This window comes from Fistularia commersonii, chromosome 27 (assembly GCF_037954325.1).
Source record: "Fistularia commersonii isolate RoL2024-O1a breed Wild chromosome 27, RoL_Fcom_v1.0, whole genome shotgun sequence".
Taxonomy (NCBI): domain Eukaryota; kingdom Metazoa; phylum Chordata; class Actinopteri; order Syngnathiformes; family Fistulariidae; genus Fistularia; species Fistularia commersonii.
In genome coordinates, this window is record NC_141310.1 from 13803656 (window position 1) to 13823733 (window position 20078).

The 20078-nt window shown below is 48.1% G+C and overlaps 1 protein-coding gene across 2 annotated transcripts in view; it reads right to left on the minus strand.

Annotated features, from left to right (window-relative positions):
• Nucleotides 1-14159, minus strand: part of LOC147218093 (synaptosomal-associated protein 25-B-like) — a 32141-nt gene extending 17982 nt beyond the window's left edge. The window contains exon 1 of one of the 2 annotated variants that reach the window (XM_086175208.1): nucleotides 14017-14159. The gene's annotated coding sequence lies outside the window, so the exon portion shown is untranslated. The remainder of the gene's footprint in view (nucleotides 1-14016) is intronic. The other variant, XM_086175207.1, reaches the window with a different exon arrangement.
• Nucleotides 14160-20078: the final 5919 nt, after the last annotated feature.

Below are 20078 nucleotides of genomic sequence, written 5' to 3' on the forward strand. Positions count from 1 at the left end.
TCGCCGGCGTGAAGAGGAGGAGGAAGAGAAGGATGAAGAGGAGGAGGAGGAAGAAGATGAGGAGGAAGCTTCAGTGTGGAGGCGTGGCATCCATCAGGCCTCCTGATGGAGGAGGTCAGGAGATGCAAAGTCACTCAGGGATGGAGGGTTTGATGAAGTATCATCTTGTCCTGCCACGCCTCCTGGTTGTGTGTGTGTGTGTGTGTGTGTGTGTGTGTGTGTGTGTGTGTGTTAGCCTCCATCCCAGCGGAGCCGTCAGGCCCATTAATAATTGAACATGTACCAGGAAACCAGTTTTGAAAGTGCTTTCCTTTTTCTTTCACGCTCTCTCTCTTTCCCTTTCTGTGTGTGTGTGTGTGTGTGTGTGTGTGTGTGTGTGTGTGTGTGTGTGTTTGTCTGCCCCGCCCGGTAACACAGATGCATTCTCAAATATTTAAGCTGACATTCCCATTATTAGCCATGTGGCTAAATGTGAGATCCAGAATCCGGCGCTGCTCCTGGGAACCACCAGGAGACGAGTCACGGAAGAATTTGGTCGTCGATGGCGACGGCGGCGACGCTGTGCGGTTGGATCTGAGTGCGCCGACGAAAGGCGTATTTTCGGAAAGCGCGTCTCGGCCGCGTCTGGATTCTACTCGTCCCGTATCTTCAGCAGGATTGGAAGTCACGGTCGTGTTCCTGGATCTCGGTTGGACGGTGATCTGCCATGATTGACAGTAGAGGTTTATGTGCGGCGGCGGCGGCGGCGGCGGCAGCGGTGGCGGCGGCGCTCTCTGAGTCACACGCTCCCCGCGGCGACAACGGCGGCGTACAGGGCGAAGGCGGACGGCTTACGGTTTAATCTTCTTACAAGGGGAATCTATTGATCTTTGCACTACGATGTCCATTGGACCGAAAACCAGCTTTAGCTGCGTCTCGGCGGGCCTCGGGGGGCCTCGGGGGGCCTCGGGGCGTCCGGAGGAGCCGCCCCTCAAATTCAAATCCCGAGTTGCAGTTCCACTGTTTTTCCACTCGGGAACCAGCATCATCAGGCACCTTCATCCCTCTGAATCAGCCGGCAGCTCCCGCAGCCGCGTCAGTGTGAAGCAGGAAATGCGACCGTTTGGGAGAAAAGCCGGAGGAGGACGGGGTGCGACGACAGCTGCTGCCCGAACACGAGCCGGGAGTTTTGGACGACAAAACAAAAACAACAACGGTGAACGCGGCGATGAGAGTTGGCGAGCGTCTCGGAGCCGGACGCAGACGGAGCGGCAGGCAGGCCGGCTGATTCACCGCAGATGATGATGGCGGTGACGGGGAAAAAAAGAAGAAGTAAAAGTCAAAATAAAGAAAAACAAGTCCACATTTGGCCTTTTTAAGAGTGAAACTGTGCCAGGCTGTTTTCTCTCCTCCATCATCCATCCCTCTGAAAGTCACCTCTTCTTTAACATCTACACGTTCCTCACACACACACACACACACACACACACCCTGTGCTTTGACTGACAGCTGCTGTGAGGCCTGCACCGCCGGGCTCAGCCACCGCAGATTAAACTCAGAGGGTGAAAGAGGATTTGCTCTCCTCGCCTCGCCGTCCTCCTCCCTCTCTCTCGCCAACGTTCTCGCTCCTCCGGCGCCGTCGGCCGTCGGCCCTCCGACGCTCCCTTTGCTTTTCACGCCGCGCTTCATACAAGGACGGGGAATCGGAGTTTGAGAGCGGGCCGGCGGGTGGACCGACTCTCCAGAGCTTCATAAAGGCCTCCATGAATTATTGATCCAAATAAACATTAAACATGAGAGCACGCAAAGGGAGCGGGTGCAGATAGCAGATAGATGGACGGGTGCAGGAAAATACCGTTAAGAGATGTTTAAATTGGATTTACGATGGAACCTGGCCTTCCAAGCGCATCCTCGCTCAGGGTATTTGTGATCGGAGTGTTTGACGCCAACACGGCCGTCAAGTGGCGTTTAAAGACAGCGGGACGCGTCGCCGCCGCTCGCCAGCCCAGAGGAAATCATGAGAACATATGTAGGTGTTGTGAAGACATGGAGAAGCTGTGGTGGGTGAGATGAGGTGATGGAGAGCATCTTCTGGGACGAGGCGTGGCAGGAAGTTAAGGATAGAACAACAAATGGAAAACTCCACCAACAGTATCTTCATCGTGTCTTTCTGATTTTCTTATAGATGATTTGGTATTTACAAAGTACATTATTCTTATTTAAAAAAAAACAGACATTTTAATTCATTTCTTCTTCTTCTTCTTCTTCTTCTTCTTCTTCTTCTTCTTCTTCTTCTTCTTCTTCTTCTTCTTCTTCTTCTTCTTCTTCTTCTTCTTCTTCTTCTTCTTCCTCTTTCGTCTTTTCCCTTCAGGTGTCGCCACAGCGAGTCAACCTTCTCCATCTCACCCTATTCTCTGGATCCTCCTCTCTCACACCAACTACCTTCATATCTTCTCTCACGACGTCCATAAATCTTCTCTTTGGTCTTCCTCCAGACCTCCTGCCTGGCAGCTCCAGTTCCAGCATCCGTCTACCAATATATTCTCTATCCCTCCTCTGTCCATGACCCAACCATCTCAGTCTGGCTTCTCTGACCTTCTCTAGGTCCAAAACATCTAACATGTGCTGTTCCTCTGATAGACTCATTCCTGATCCTCTCCATCCTGGTCACTCCCAAAGAGAACCTCAACATCTTCATCTCTGCAACCTCTAGTTCTGCACAGAACCGAGTCAAAGCCTTTAGATGTCTTCACGCTAATCTCCTGAAAGTGAAGGGGATGCTCTGGTGGAGTTCCACGGCTCAGGTGTTTCCTGCAGGAACATCATTAGATGAGTGGATGGACAACATCCGGTCTGCTGTTAGACCACCATGAAGATACTTGAAGGTCTGGATGGACGAGTCCAGCTCTGAAGCCGGAGGGTTCTGTTACCCTCTCTGATGGACTTCTTTTGCCGGCGCATCCACGCCTGGAGTTCGGTCGGTCGGGTTTCTTCTCAGGATGGACCTGAACGTGGATCTCTGACGGGTTTAGTCGCTGTTTATGACTCTGAATGTCGGCTCCCACATGAAGCTCGAGCCAAACGGCGTCAGCATCTTACACGCCGTCATCTGGAGGTTCACAAACACGGTTAATGGCTAATTTGAACGCCAGCTAAAACCCGCCTCGGCGCTCGACGCTCGAATCGTGATTTGTCGAGTTTATAAATTAGCCTCTGAGCCGCGGACGCCTGTTCCTGCATCGTTAGCATGCGGCGCGGCAAAGTGACTGCTGATCGCTGTTTTCTTAGAAAAGCGCAGCAGTTTGTTGGCGTATCAGGCATTTGGCCGCAGATCGCACTTCATTAAACACTCGCTTTTCCTTCATCCGCTCATTTCCTGCCTCCTCTGCAGAGCAGCTTCCACAGGAGACTCGCCAAAGGCCGAGACCGCCTTCAACACGGACCGTCCGCGCTCCGACCCGAACTCCGTCAGACTCTTCTTCTTGCGTGGAACTCAGGTTCAGACTTCAGGTTTTCCTCGCAGTCCTGCCACCTGCAGAAACTCTCAGATGACTCTGCCATCGTGGGCTGCATCGACGGAGGCCAGGAGAAGGAGCACAGGAGCGTGGTGGACAGGTTTGTGGAGAGGTTTGGACTGAACCACCTGCAGCTCAGTGTGTCTAAGACAAAGGAGCTGGTGGTGGATTTCAGGAAACAAAGGACCCACCTGGATCCGGTCACCATCAGGGGTACTGATGTGGACATTGTGGACACCTACAAGTACCTGGGTGTCCACTTGGACAATAAACTGGACTGGACCTTGAACACCAACGCCATCTTCAAGAAGGGTCAGAGCCGCCTGTTCTTCCTCAGGAGGCTCAGATCTTTCAACGTCTGCAGGACCATGCTGCAGATGTTCTACCACTCGCTGGTGTCCGGCGTCATCTTCTACGCTGTTGTGTGCTGGGCAGCAGGATCAAGACAGCTGATGCTGACAGACTCAACAAGCTCATCAGGAGAGCTGGATCTGTCCTGGGAGCGGAGCTGGAGTCTGTGGTGCAGGTGTCAGAGAAGCTCCTCAGCTTCATGGACAACGTCCATCACCTCCTGCATGGACACTGACGTCCTGTCAGAGCTCTTTCAGTCGTAGACTGATACCACCAAGGAGCTCCACTGAACGCCACAGGAGGTCTTTCCTACCTGAGGCTATCAGACTTTTTAATTCCTCTTCCCTCAGCCGAAGGGAATCTTCAAATCTTTGTACTTAAGACCTTAAAACACTTGATAGCCTTAACCTTGACAATTCATATTTCATTGTATTTCTTATTCTCCCTCCTCCCTACTATTATCTATTATTGTTATGTTTTTGCTTGAAACTCTGGCACAACAATTTCCTTCAGGATAAACAAAGTCTTATCTTATCTTATCTTAACTCGTCCTTGCACCCGCACACCAAACGTCTTCTTGCGCCGCCACCGTTCACATTCATATCTCGAACCAGATTCATACTCATGTTGACGCTCTTCTGATCTAAAGAGATCCCAAAGCACTGTGAGGTAGGAAACACCAACATGTGACAATAAACGCTTTGAATCTCCCAGAAGTTTCAAAGGGCAAATCCAGCTCAGGTCGTCAGAAGCTCCAACCTAAATCTGGGGGTTTAATCGGGATAAATGAAGCACTTTTTCCGCCCCCTTTAATAGCATTTGTTTTTTTTTTTTTTTGGTGTGGATGAGCTCGGGGGGGAACGCAGACGTCGTCTTCTCTTCTTTAACTGGAAATTAGCGCCGCTTTTTCTGTCGAGAGCCTTTTCTTTCTCCTTTTGTTGTACCGTGACTGGAGCAGGTTCACGCCAAGCCAGCAGACACAAACACACACATGAAGGAGCCGTCCTGGGGCCGAGCTTCAAAAGATACCTGGCGGTTTGGGCGCGTCGGCGCTCGCTGCCATGGCGACTGAATACACACACACACACACACACACACACACACACACACGCACACGTGTGCACACACACACGCGGAAAGAAAACAGGCTCATTCTATCACTTCTGTTGGTCTTTCCCTGGACTTCACTGACATGTTCACCTCAGTATTGTCAGGAGTGTGTGTGTGTGTGTGTGTTTGTGTGTGTGTGTGTGTGTTTTCTCATGGGGGGGGGTCATTTACCACATCAAAGCGTGTTTCATTATTCACTGCAGCCAGGTTAACATTAGTAGTGTAATAGATGTGCATGTGTGTGTATGTGTGTGTGTGTGTGTGTGTGTGTCCGACATCGACAGTGTGTCTGCCCCTGTGAAGGTCTTTGTGACAACATGACTTCCTGCAGAGCTCACATCAGAAGTGTGCGTGCGCATGTGTGTGCATGCATGTGTGTGCGTATTCAACATAATGTCACCTGTAATCATATTTTCTGTTACACGTGTTTATGTCACAGGTTCGTATAGTGCGTGTGTGTGTGTGTTTGTGTGTGTGTGTGTGTTGTCATTCAATATTAAAACAGGACTTTGTATATTTTTTGTTGTATTTTTTTCCCTGGCCAGAAGTACTTCCGAACAGAGGAACTACTTTTAGAAATTTCACTGCATTAATAATCATGTTTCACACACGCACACACACACACACACACACACACACACACACACACACACACACACACACACACACACACACACACACACATGCACACACACTTTCTTTTTTTGAAATGATGCTTACTGATCAAGGGTAGGTTTTTATTTATGGAAAAAAAAACAAATGTCGGGGTGATAAATGATAACAGGAGATCTTAGAAGGACTGGGAGATGAATAAAGAGACGTTTGACACTCTGGATCTTCTGCATTTAGGTTGACACACACACACACATACACACACACACACACACACACACACACACACACACACACACACACACACACACACACACACACACACACACACACACACACACACATACATTTATGTGACCTTGTGGATCCTTGTGAATTTTGAAAAAAAAAAAAAAAACTGGCGTCAAGGTGCCTCTCAAGATGGATAGGCTGATACTGTTAACTCACACACACACACACACACACACACACACACACACACACACACACACACACACACTCAGACACACACTGTCTCCTGATGTGTTGTCAGTCTGTCAGCTGAGGTTAACCTGAGCACAACACACACTCTCCAACTTGTCACACAGACTCGGGAGATGATAGTGTCTCCTGACATGATGCATACACACACACACACACACACACACACACACACACACACACACACACACACACACACACACACACACACACACACACACACACACACACACGGAGCCGTGAAAGGTCAAGATGTCTGCAGATAGTCACTTCCCGTGGCTATCGTTTCTTTTTCTGTCCAAAGATCCCGTATCGGTTCCAGCAGCCGTTCTTGTTACTTCATATCTTCTCTCATGACGTCCATCCATCTTCTCTCTGGTCTTCATCTAGACCTCCAATACATTCACTCTCCCTCCGCCATCCATGACCCAACCATCTCTGACCTTCTCTCCAGAACATCTACCATGTGCCGTCTCTCTGATGGACTCATTCCTGATCCTCTCCATCCTGGTCACTCCCAAAGAGAACCTCCACATCTTCATCTCTGCAACCTCCAGCTCTGCTTCCTGTCTTTTGGTCATTGTCAATGTTTGTAGATCATCTCACCAGTGTCTCCTCCACCTTTCCTTTCCTTCTGGCTGATGTTCTTCTATCTCATCGTATCCCTGATATGTTTCACCACCCATTCCAACCACCTTGAACCCATTTCTTCACCTCTTCTCCACACTTTCCGTTGCTCTGGACTGTTGACTCTAAGAGCTTGAAGTCCTCTGTGTTCTTGATCTCCACTCCCTGCATCTTCATCGTTCCTCTCATTCACACACATATATTCTGTCTTGCTGCGACTAACCTTCATTCCTCTCCTTTCCAGAGCATACCTCCACCTCTCTAGATGTTTCTCCACCTGTTCTCTGCTCTCAGTACAGATCACAATGTCATCTGCAAACTTCATGGTCCATGGAGGTTCCTGTCTAACCTCATCCGTCAGCCTGTCCATCACCACTGCAAGCAGGAAGGGTCTCAGAGCTGATCCCTGATGGAGTCCCACCTCCACCTTGGACTTCACTGTCACACCTACAGCACACCGTACCAGTGTCTCACAGCGAGCATACATGTCTTGCACCAGTCTAACATACTTCTCTGTCAAGATGTAATTTCGGCATACAGTGGACCCTCACTTCTTTGCAATTCAGTTTTCATGATTGATCGCAATTTTTTGCAATATTTGTTTTTTTTTTTTCGTGATGAAATAGCCATATTCTAGCCTGAGGAAAAAAAAAAATCATAAAATTAAACCAAAATTGATTTTATAAAATAAATAAAATACGAGCTCTCCTTTGCTGGCACTCATTCTTGGAGGAGACGGCTCCTCCGACACGACTCCTGACCACATTGACGGCTTAAAAGATCGGCACGATACGATCCGTCGGTCCGCTGTTGTAACTTGATGCATGCCGCCGCCGCCATGGCGGATTAGAAAACCGCTTTCAACCAGAAATAAAAGCAGGGGTCTCAGAATCACGGCCTTCGGAACAATATTTTGCGTCCACCTTTTCTCCAATTTATCTGAGGGTTTTATACAGGGGGTTTAAAAAACAGGCAAAAAAAAAAAAAAAATGAAAAAGTAACTTTGCAATGTATTTTTTGCTTCAAAGTGTGAAGAAAACATCTAGTGACATCGTTAAAACGATATTTTCTTAGTTCTATAAAAAACACAAAAATGATAGCAAAAAAAAAACAGGCAAAATTAAAAAGATTGATCTAATTACCGGGATAGCCACCATTACAATTGTAAACATTATACCTCCTGTTATACATGCGAACAATCCATTTTCTAATAAATTCTAGTGGCCAATTTTCCCAAAGTGACAAGATTTTCTCTTTTAACTCCACAATATTTTTAGGGTGTAATTTCATCCATTCTTTTTTAATGTTAATTTTTTGATATTAATTCGTCATGTATTTTTTAGAGGAACAGTTCATTACATGTAGAGATTTTTATAATTTACCCGTTTACCTCCTTTACACTAAAACAAAGAAAAAATTGGACTTTGTATAACTTCCAAACCCCAGAACTAGAAACATGTTTCTGAAGAGCAAAAACACAGTAAAAAGGGAGGTTGCAAAAGGGCTGAATGAGGTTGGCTGAGGGTTAATATTTCTATAATACCATAAATAATTATAATGATATTAATAAATAATATTCCTCAAAAAAACAAATATAAAAATCTATAAAAATGAATAATATTTCTGTATTACCATAAATAATGACAATAATAATAATAATAATAAATAATATTCCTTAAAAAATATAAAAATCTCTAAAAGTAAATAATATTTCTGTAATACCATAAATAATTATAATATTAACAAATAATATTCCTTAAAAAACAAATATATAAAATTTATAAAAATAGATAATATTTCTGTAATACCATATATAATAATAATAATATTTATAAATTATATTCCTTAAAAAATATAAAAAAATTATAAAAATAAATGTTATTTCTGTAATACCATAAATAATAATAATAATAAATAATGTTTCTTAAAAATATAAAAATCTATAAAAATAAATAATATTTCTGATTTCCCATAAATAATAATAATAGTATTAATAAATAACATTCCTTAAAAAACAAATATAAAAATCTAAAAAAATAAATATTTCTGATTTCCCATAAATAATATCAATGATATTGATAAATAATATTCCTTCAAAACAAATATAAAAATCTATAAAAATACATAATATTTCTGTTATCCCATAAATAATAATAATGATATTAATAAATAATATTCCTTAAAAAAACAAATATAAAAATCTGTAAGGTACAGATTAGGTATCTGTAAATACCATCGAAATGAAAACGTCTCAATCTGAAAAACTGCCGTGTTTCCTTCGGCGCCCGAGACGAAGGCTGCGGATAGAAATCTGTTCTTTCTGCTGGCGGAGCAGCCGCGCAACCAGGCAGGAGCACCAGCGTTATTCTCTCCCGCTGACATTTAATACAATTCCATTTCCTGCTAAACAAATTAGCAGCCACAATTCAGAACGCAGGAATCGTTTCAACACACACACACACACACACTCCATACGTCCATGCAGCGGCTCCACGCTGACCTATTAACAGTGAAGACATATGCCAAGACGCGGCGGGGCCGTGGCGCCGGATGGCGCCCGAGGCCCCGAGCTATTCAGACGTGCACTCGCCGCCTCGTGCCTGGCTGAGCAGACGAGAGGAAGCGCACGAGGCCGGTCATTACCGCCGCTATCAAAATGTCAGCGTTCTCGATCGCGTGGTATCGGGGTCAGTTTACACGGCCGTTCCAACGACCCGTTGTTTCTCCTGAGATTCCTCACCGAGATGAGAAAACCTGGCGTGAGATAAAAACGCGAGCGTTATCGCAAAGGAAGAAACCACCACGGGGATGAACCCGAAATCTGCGGCGGCCGAATCACGAGCGGCGAGTCCAACGGGCCTGAAAGAAGCTTTAAAATGGGGATAAAAATCTGCAACAAAATAAACAAATCTGCAGGAATTATGGAAAAGATGGAGACAATCTGCGCCGGTCGAATCCTCGGCCCGTAGGGAACGCCCGCCGAGCCAATATGGCGCTCCCTGCGGAGAGGCGGGAGGGACGCGCCGGACAAATCTGCCGTGGAAATTCACCGGGGAGCCGGCGAGTCCCGAAATATCAGCCGGCGTGCAGGAAAAACAAGCGTCTCGCAGGCTTTTTACAGGACGGCGTCAAAAAGATCCACCGTCACGATCCGGACGTCCGTTTAAAGACTCGTTTTCACACGTTCGCTGGAAAAGAGGATTAAAGAGCCGGCGACCAACGGGTGAAGGGGGCGGGAATCCGGACGCGGGACGCCATCTTTGTTTGGGGCGCGTCCGAACCACCACGTTCCCGGGTCGGTTATATAATCCCACGCCGGAAACAGAACGGGGGACAGACGGACGGACGGGGGGGGGATTAGGCGGAGCGACGGGCCGACGGGACGGAAAAACAGCTTCTGAACGGCTTATTATGAACCGCGCCGGACGGGACGAACTTGTCTTCAAATACGAGAAGAAGCCGGGATTTACGGGAACTTGAAGGCGGCGTTTTAACAACAACTGAAGCCACAAACAAGAGCCGACGCCACCGACACCACAGCCAAAGCAATCATCTGAGGCCTGCAGGGATAATCACTGCAAAGCTCCACTGTCCCATTCACTGAGGATAAAACCCACTGGATTAATTCAGCAGCATGCAAACACACACACACACACACACACACACACACATGCACGCACGCCCCATAACACTTACATAACAAACGCACCGCTTTCTCTCCACGTACATGTTTCTCTCTTTTCTTTCACTTCAGCTTCGTGTCTCTCACTAATACACACTCAATGCACGAAAACACACACACACACACACACACACACACACACACACAATCAGCTCTCTCCACCCCCTCATTTCTTCTCCGCTCTTGTCGTACTTGCACACATTCCAATGGACACCTGTCAACATGCTTCTGTGTGTCGTACTTGATGTTTATTAACACACACACACACCTGCATACACACACAAACCGACACACACACACACACACACACCTGGATGCAAAACTAATCTTATGAAATTGCCTGAAAATAGGCAAGAAGTCATCTGGAGGAAGCCAAGGAGTTATCTCCAAATTTGCAAGTAATTACCAGTGACACACACACTCACACACACACTCACACACACACACACTGATGCACAGGTGCCAAACACGCATGCAGAACATTGAAGTGGGTGCACACATGAGTCAGAATCTGGAAAAGTACACATTCATACAGAGATAATGACAAACGGCGGGATGGAAGGAGAAATAGGTGAAAATCAACCGGCGTCGCCACGGAGACGCATGAAAACACACATGAAATCATCAATATGTTATTCAGGAATGTCCTTTTCCATGAAAAAGACAGAACCGGAAAACAACAAGGGAATTCCTGGAAAGAAAGCAGGCGCCGAATGTTTCAGAAACAGCCGCGTACGAGGAAGGAACGTCCAGATCTTTTAAAAGGAGGAGGAGAAGAAGTTCATTCTGCCGGGACCGAGAAACAAAAAGCAATACACTCCCCGTGTGTGTGTGTGTGTGTGTGTGTGTGTGTGTGTGTGTGTGTGTGTGTGTTCATCAGGCTTCTGCACAAAGGATGGATATTATCATCCAGATTATACTGAACTGTACATCTTCCATCCCTACCTTCCACTCTCATCTATGCAGTTTTATATTTATTTTACATTTATAATATTTTTTCACCTTATTTCTAGAAACATTTCCTGCGTGAGGGAAATTCTTTTTCTATTTCATGATTTATTTTTGTATTCTACTTGTTTTTCGTTGAAAGCAGTTGGGAAAAATCAGAATAAAACTCTATATGAAAATAGGAATTAAAAAATAAATAAAAAATAAATAAAAGTAAAAATAAAATCAAGAGAAAAGCAAAGATCAAAAGAAATAAATAAAGATAATAATGATAATGTAAACAATGTTAATAATATGTGAAAGTATATTTACAAGTACATGTATATGATGACATGAAATCATTTTGTGTAAAAGTACTTTATATACCATTTATTTGCATCTTATTTCTAAGATGTCTTTTTACATACTTTTCTGTCTTATCGAATTTTAAATGGGAAGAAAAATAAAAAGCGCTTGCGGGCGTCCCGGCGAGGGGGCGGAGCTTAACCCGGCCCTCAGCTGTCAATCACAGGGTTCGCCCGCGGAGACGGCCGACCGCTCACACCTACGGACAATTAAGCCCTCAATTAGCCTGATGTCTGATTTGGGGTGGTGTGTGTGTGTGTGTGTGTGTGTGTGTGTGTGTGTGTGTGTGGAGAACCCAGAGAGAACCCGGGCAGCGACGGGAGGAGAAGATGGCGGCTCCACGCAGAGAACCCGGCTGGCGACGGGAAGCGTCTGGCAGCGAGGTGAGCGCGCCGCTGTGCCGCCATGGTTACGGCCGCCGTAAAAGGTTAAATCACCGCCTCCGTGAGCGACCGACCCTCTGGAGGTGGACGTGTTTGTCCATCTGCAGCGAGGAACCGAGGCCTGAAGCTTCAGACCAGGAGGACGTGAGTATTGTGATGATCTCAAAGATCTTCTTCTCCCTTGGGCTTTTCCCTTCAAGGTCTCCAGTCCACCTTCTCCATCTCACCCTCTTCTCTGGATCCTCCTCTCTCACACCAACTAACTTCATATCCTCTTTGGTCTTCCTCTAGACCTCCTGCCTGGCAGCTCCATCTTAAACAACCTTCTTCCCAGATCTTCACCGTGTTTTGAACATGAACAGAGGAGTTTTCATGTCCAAACCATCGCAGTCATCACTTTGTCTCGGTCATACATGTCCTGCACCCCTGTGACAACTTCTTCTTCTCCCTTGAGCTTTTCCCTTCAGGGGTCTCCACGGTAAATCCACCTTCTCCATCTCACCCTATTCTCTGGATCCTCCTCTCTCACACCAACGACCTTCATATCTTCTCTGACGACATCCATCCATCTTCTCTTTGGTCTTCCTCTAAACCTCCAACATATTCACTCTCCCTCCTCTGTCCATGGCCCAACCATCTCTTCTCTTCAGAACATCTGCCATGTTCTGTCCCTCTGATGGGCTCATTCCTGATCCTCTCCGTCCTGGTCGCTCCCAAAGAGAACCTCCACATCTTCAGCTGAACATCTCCAACATCGGGCAGCAGAGAGCAGCTCTGAGCTCCACGTGTGGACACCTCCAGCTGAGCAGGTCTTTCCACACACCTAGAAGCCTGCTGGGTGTCCTGCTCTGGAGAAGACCTCCTCTGGAGAAGACCTCCTCTGGAGAAGACCTCCTCCACCCCCTCCCCTCCAGGAGACAGCGGTCGTCACAAGATCTTATTTTTCCATCTCGCTGGCATTTTTTCCACCATCTGGCATTTGTGCGGCGCGAGGAGGACGACCTGAATGAGGCCAATTAGACTGGATTACTGTGTGTGTGTGTGTGTGTGTGTGTGTGTGTGTGTGACAGCTGTAGCTGGTGGTAATTTCTCACCTAGATGTGTGCAGGATGTTGGGTGTGAAGGCTGGTTGGAGGGGGTGGAAGCATCTACAGATAGTTTGAGCTCCACCGCCGCGTTCTGTCGCGGCTCGGAAGATCAGCGTGACCTTTGACCTGTCGAGACGACGGACGGCGGAGGAGGTTTTTGGGGATCAGCCCGAGGCCGCATCTTCACGCCACGTCTGCTTGTGAGCAAACATCTCGTCCGCACCGAGCCTGCAGGAGGCCGATCTGACCGCACGCCACGTCCACACCGTGTGACATCAGTCCTGCTGATGTCCAGCGAGCAGGAACATGTTTGTGACATGTTTACCACACACACACACACACACACACACACACACGGCAAAAACAAGCCACGTGTTGATCTGCTTAGGACGGAGCCCTGAGCTCTTTGTCCTTGCTGACATTAAAAACAGGTTGAAGGCAGAGGAATCGTAAAGCTCTTAGGGTGACACACACACACACACACACATATGCATACACACACCATGCTTGACCCCTGACCTTTGACCCGGACTCTGGACAGTATGTGAAAGTTATGTGATCCTGTTCTTCGTGTGGAAAGTCGTGTGTTTGTTTTTGTTTGTTTGTTTGTTTGTTTATCGATCCGTGAGCAAAAGTGCGTGTGTACGGAAGCCGTGCGGGTGCAGTTTCCCGCCCGGAGCTGTCCGCGGTGCTGAAGCGCGGAACCGGAGGAGCCCGCAACTTATCCCGCAAGAGAAAGAGCGGAAGAAAGAAAACAACAACAAAAACAAGGAAAAACCCCGCAGTTTTCATCCGGTTGCGCAAGTTTTTCAGTCCGAAGCGGAAACTTTATTTCCCGATTCAATTTAAAGAAAAACAAAAGGAACCGGAAGTTCCGGGGATCGAGCGGGTCTTACCTGCCCGGGTTGCTTTGACTCTCCGGCTTGTTGTTTCCTTCCTCCGGTGATGTCGCTCGGCTCCGTCCGTCCGTCCGTTGCGACGCTCCGAGTGACGGGACTCTTACCGGCGGAACCCGCCGCCTCCTCCCAGCCGAGCACACGCGTCAAGTTGGCGGAATTAAGACGCTCTCACTTCCTGTTTGTGCGGGGACAAAATAAAAGCACCAGAAGACGTATCACGATCGTATTAACTCCAATCTAGTACAGGACTGTCTTATAAAATCAGAATATTGTTCTTTGATCTTCTGTAATGCAATTACAAAAAACAAAAATGTCATATTCTGGATTCATTACAAATCAACTGAAATTTTGCGAGCCTTTTATTATTTTAATATTGCTGATCGTGGTTTACATCTTAAGAAAACTCAAAAATCCTATCTCAAAATATTAAAATATCATGAAAAAGTATTTTTTTTGTTTTGTTAATTGCATTACTGAAGATAAAGAACTTTATCACAATATTCTAATTTTCTGAGACAGTCCTGTCTAAAAAAAATGTCACACATTCTGGATTCATTACAAATCAACTGAAATATTACAAATATTTATTATTTTAATATTTCTGATTATGGCTTACATCTTAAGAAATCTCAAAAATCCTATCTCAAAATATTAGAATATCATGAAAAATTATTTTATGTTTTTGAAATTGCATTACAGAAGATAAAGAATGTTATCACAATATTCTAATTTTCTGAGAACGAACGCCTGTTTACTGTTTATATTTCCTTAAAATAAGAGACACTTGTGGATGAGCTTTGATTCTGCACTTTTTTTAACTGCTGGCTTTCAAAGATTCTAACTTTTCTGGACCTTGTCAATCACCTCATCGCCTCTGTCCAACTCGTTCTCCGCAATATTTGTAATTTTTCTGTGACTAAACTTCCGGGAAACCTTGGTCGCCGTTTGAATTGTTTTGGTTCCGTCTGGTTTCTTCCGGGGAAAATCATGATCGGCATTCGACAAAATATCTGAGATTCGATGGATGATATCGATTTCTTTGTCTGAATTCCCAGGATGATATTCATTCCGGCTGAGGTCAGCGCGTAACATTTGACGGTTCGAAAAACAAAATACGTCCAAACAGCCCCGCAAATCGTATTATTCCCTTACAGTCTCATCTTTGGTCCAGTTTTACGGCACATTGGACCGTGGGTTTCAGGCTCATCTATCGACCGGGTGAAACGGCCGTGAAGCGCATTTGCATTTTTCCCCGCTTTTAGGACAAATGAGCTCGTCTACGTTAGCTTGAATTATTTATAAGCTCTGATGAGGCCGTTGATGATTTACCAGCTTCTCCCTCTCCGGGATCGATGCCGGTCGAGACTCGGGAACGCCGGAATAAATTCGTGAAAAATCACAAATCCCCTGCCTGAACATGTAATAGGTTAGCATTTATGACGTTATATATTTTTTTATCACACTTATCCTGCACACAGGGCCGAGGGCGGGGGTTTCACCCGGATCAGGACCTCATATGGAAACATCTAACCCTCCTCGCTCGTGCCCGCTGATAATTGAGCCCCAGATGAGCCTAGAAGCGCCTGGCAGAGTTCTGACTGCAGCGGCTGCGCGATGGCGTCGTAATGATGCACGTTTCAGACACGTCAAACATACCTTGAAAATTTGTGACGTCGGTCTCAGAATCACGGAAGAAATTGTGTTTAGTTGTCAGAACTCGTTGAATGTGGCTATTTATTTAAAACGATAACGCTCTTACCATTATTATTGTTTGCCATTTTTTGCTTTGTATTTAATCATTTCACTTAAAAGTGCATATTAAAATGAATACTTGCGTCCGGCTTTTATTTTGTCGGGTCCTCCTACGTACTTCCGGTGTGATTTTGTCCAGCTTGTTCGCTTCGCTCGCAAAATGGCCGCGCCCTCTGACGTCAGAGGCGGCGGATAATAAACCGGAGCTCCGCGGCCGCAGAGCCATGTTTGTTCACCCACGGAGGAGCACGGAGTTTGGAAAGAAAAACACTTTAACAGAAAGAGAAACTCGCTCTCGGTGACTGAAGGGGAAAAACATGCGTCAAAGTGCTGTTTTGGATTGATTTTAAGGAGAGCGTCTGTTTTATTCCTGCTCTTTTTCAACTGTTGGTGCAAAACAAAATCCTTATGAGGTCATTTAAAGACCGCGCACACACACACTCACACACACACACACACACACACACACACACACACACACACACAGGGGTGGGTGGCATTTAAACGCAGCTCGGTTCAAACCTGCCTCCTCACCTTCTCCTTCTGCTGAGTTGAAGTCCTGATGGAGAAGCAGCAGAGCCGTGGACCTCCTCGTCCTCCTCACGGAGATCTTTGCATCCATGAAAAACTGGTTTGTTTTTTAGAATAAATAAATATGAGGATGAACATCTAAATTCATGAGTTTGTAAATGTGGATATTGAATGTTTCATTTGTGTTAAACTCACATCGCCTTGTCCTCCTTAATTCCTTGAAGTCCTGATCCTGCATGCAATTGGGGGGGTTTGAACCTCCTCCAGTCACCTGTCAATCACACACACACACGCACGCACGCACGCACGCACGCACGCACGCACGCACGCACGCACGCACGCACGCACGCACGCACGCACGCACGCACGCACACACACACACACACACACACAGCCACCGACATTCAGTGCTTTAAATGTCATTTTCTTGCTATGGTTTTTATTAATTTCAGAGGTTGGAAGGTTGTCCACGGTTAGCTGTGAGCAGATGTTGCTCCAGGGAGGTCTAGTCTGCGCACGTCTCTGCTCTGAAGCAAGCGCACGTGAAGAACCGGAGGAGCTTCCTGCAGCAGGAGCTCTTCTTGGCGTCCCCGGTGTCGGGGCGGTCGGCGGGCCGCGGCTCCACGACCGGCGTCTCCATCTTGACCTCCTCTTTGAAGCGCACGCGCTTCTTCTGCCTGAGGGCCTGGTTTTCCTCCCGGAGCTCCGAGATCAGCTCCTCGCTCCGGCGGAGCGACCGGACCAGGCGGCTGCTCTCGTCCCTCTCGGCCCGGTCGCAGGCGAGGTGGTCCAGGAGCGAGGTGAGGTGAAAGACCTCCTTCCTCAGAGCCTCCTCCACCAGGCCGTGCTGCCGGGCGTCGCTCTGCAGCTTCCTCTCCAGCTCGGCGCCGTCGCCGGCGAGCCGCTCGTTGAGGTCGCGTTCCTTCTCCAGACACGACTGCAGGTAGAGGACCTCCTTGGTGAGGGCCTCCACCTGGACGTTGTGCCGCTTGATGTTGGACTGCAGCTTCTCGATGAGCTTGGCGTCGTCGCAGCTCGGCCGGTCGTCGCAGCCGCGTTCCCGCCGGAGAAGCGACTTGAGCAGGAGGTCCTCCTTCCCGTCCTCGTCCTCGTCCTCGTCCTCGTAATCATCGTCCCGCCGCGGCGCGGCGCCGGCCCGGTTCCTCCCGTTCGGCCTCGGCCTTCCGTTCCCCGCGGTCACGTGGTCGTAGGAGATCAGCATCTTCCTTATCTTCTCCATCTCGTCGCGGAGCTGCGCGGCGATCTCGGCCGCTCGCAGGTCCTCCAGCGTCCGGTCGGCCGAGAGCCGAGCGTTCTCGCCGCCGTCCGATTGTCCGCAGAGCTTCGGCCCGAAGCTCTGAATCCAGTCGTACGTCTTCTCCTCGCCCTTCTTCTTGAGCCGCTCCAGGTTCTCCCCGCCGAGGGCGGCCACCGTCTCTTTGCTCTCCTCCAGCGACTTGAGAAGCCTCTCGCCTTCCTCCTCCATGACGAGCAGATCCCTCTGCATCTCGGCGTTCTCCCGCTCCAGCAGGGTTTGTCTCTTCACGTGAGCGTCCAGCTTCTTCTTCAGGTCGGCGTTATCGCAGTTGAGCTGGTCGTTGAAGCGTCTCTCCTTCTCCAGGAGAGACTTGAGCCGCAGGTTCTCCTTGGTCAGGTTCTCCTCCAACCCCGGCTTCATGATGAGCCGGCCCGGCGCCGCGGACGTCCTCACAGATACGTGTCTTTTTCCACCCTGCTGTGTTCCTGTGAAGCGTCCGTCCCCAAACACGCCTCCCGTCACTTCAGTAGAACATCTCCTGCCGTCGGGCCTCATTGTTCTCCCGACGCGCCGAAGCTCCTGCTGCCCCCCCCCCCCCCTCCGTCCTCGGGGCGCTAAAATTTTCCCCCTCTTCGAGAAAGGAAAGAACGAGCCGAGGGGCCGAGAGGAAGCGGATGAGCCGCAGGACGGAAGAAGCGACGGAGGAAGTTCTCCGAGCGCCGAGCGATCACAGCCGGGAGGTCACGGGCTGTGACCTGCGCTGGGCGAGGTCATAAGGTCACGCAGGATCACAGGGTCGGACGGCTCGTCTTTTCTGAGGTCACAGCAGGAACGTGGAAACCGTCGGGGAGACGACGACGCTTCGTTTTACCGGTGGAGCGGTTCCGGATCATCCGGAGGAGACACCTGGACGGTGATGGCGGGAGACGAGGACCGCCGGATCTGAACGGGTGCCGAAAGCGTCCACCTGCGGATCTGGAGCCGGTGAGTTAAACACAAGAACAGGCCTGAAGATCCGGTCAGATCAGGCCTGAGAAGATGGAAGACCAAAGACAGCCGGACCAATGTCCTCCACCAGGAAGTAGTTATTCATCTTTACCAAGTGGCAGCGGAAACTGGAAAAAATAAGCAGTTGAAAGGAACGCCGTGGTGACGAGAAGGTCAGAAGGTCACATGGCGGAAGGAAGGCGCGGTTCAAAAACCTGAGGAAAAAGTAACAAGAAGCTTGACAAGAACCAGAGGCGGCCATCAGAAGGACGGGGACGGAAACGCAGCGACAGGGAATCCGGCGGCGCTTTCGTGGCGTCTGACGAGAGTCGGACAGTCCTGGGATGGACTTCCTCCCGTCTCCGTTCCTCGGCGCTCCATTCGGCCTCCGGTGGGACGATTTTCTGCATCTGAGGCGCTTTTCTTTCCAAGAATCACCTGCCGTTTGCGTGTCTTCATACGACTGACTAGATTTTCACACTTCATCCTCAAAACGATCCATCACTGGACAGCTTTCCTCGTTTCTCGCTGAGTTCAGAGGCCTTCAGTGATTCTTCGTTGAACACCTCCACCAGGGGATTCCTCCAGCAGCATCTCATAAACCCCGGTTACTTGATGAAGTAATTTAATCTTGAGTGTATTAAATATTCCCAAAGTGCGGCGAGATCCAGTGAATCAAATTAAATGTATCCACGGCGCAGTCCAACCAAAATGAGTATCTTCACGGTTCATAATTCACCTCAGATTGTTCCGTGTCACCGGATGGAGCTTCTTCTAGCTTTTAGAAACCTCAGCAGGTCACGCTTTGCTTCCTGGGCGACGCGAAAACATTACATGGTGGCGGCCATGAGAGGGTGTGACCTTTCACCCCACGGGACTCAGGGTCGGGGGTCAAGCCGGGTATATTTCGTCCATCCCGGATGTTCAAGTTCTTGTTGTATTTTGTTGGTGTTTCAAATTAAAGACTCCAACTCAAACGCCTCCGCCACTATTTCATCCCTGAAACGCGACAATAGCAGCATCACATGTGGGCTTCAGGTTAATATTCAATTTGAAGACGTACCTGAGGATGATTGAAAAATTTCAACAAAAATAAAACTGTTATCCTACCGGAGCGTCGGGCCGTGGAGGCGGAATGATGCTAATAGGAGCTAACAGAGGGCTAACAGCTGCTGAACACCTAAACTGGACCGTGTCAAAATGATGCTAATCTAAGCTCTCGATGTATAGTCGGGAATTTCTGGTAACGCCTTGTAAACACTAAATGGACAAGTATTTTGAACTGAAAGACGCCGGGAAAAGACATGCCACTTTTAGCAGCTTCCGGCGACTTCATGATTAGCGGTGTCTTGAGAATCGCTAATCATGCGGCGCTAGCTTCACTTTATCGGACAACCCGACCCAGGAGCGGCTTCGTGAGCTGATGGAACAGCCCGGTATTTAGCATTAGCTCGGTCGTCTGGGTTCGGCAGCTCGATAAGAAGAGTTTTGATGACCGTTATCGTTGCGGCCGCCGACTCCGCCGGGACAT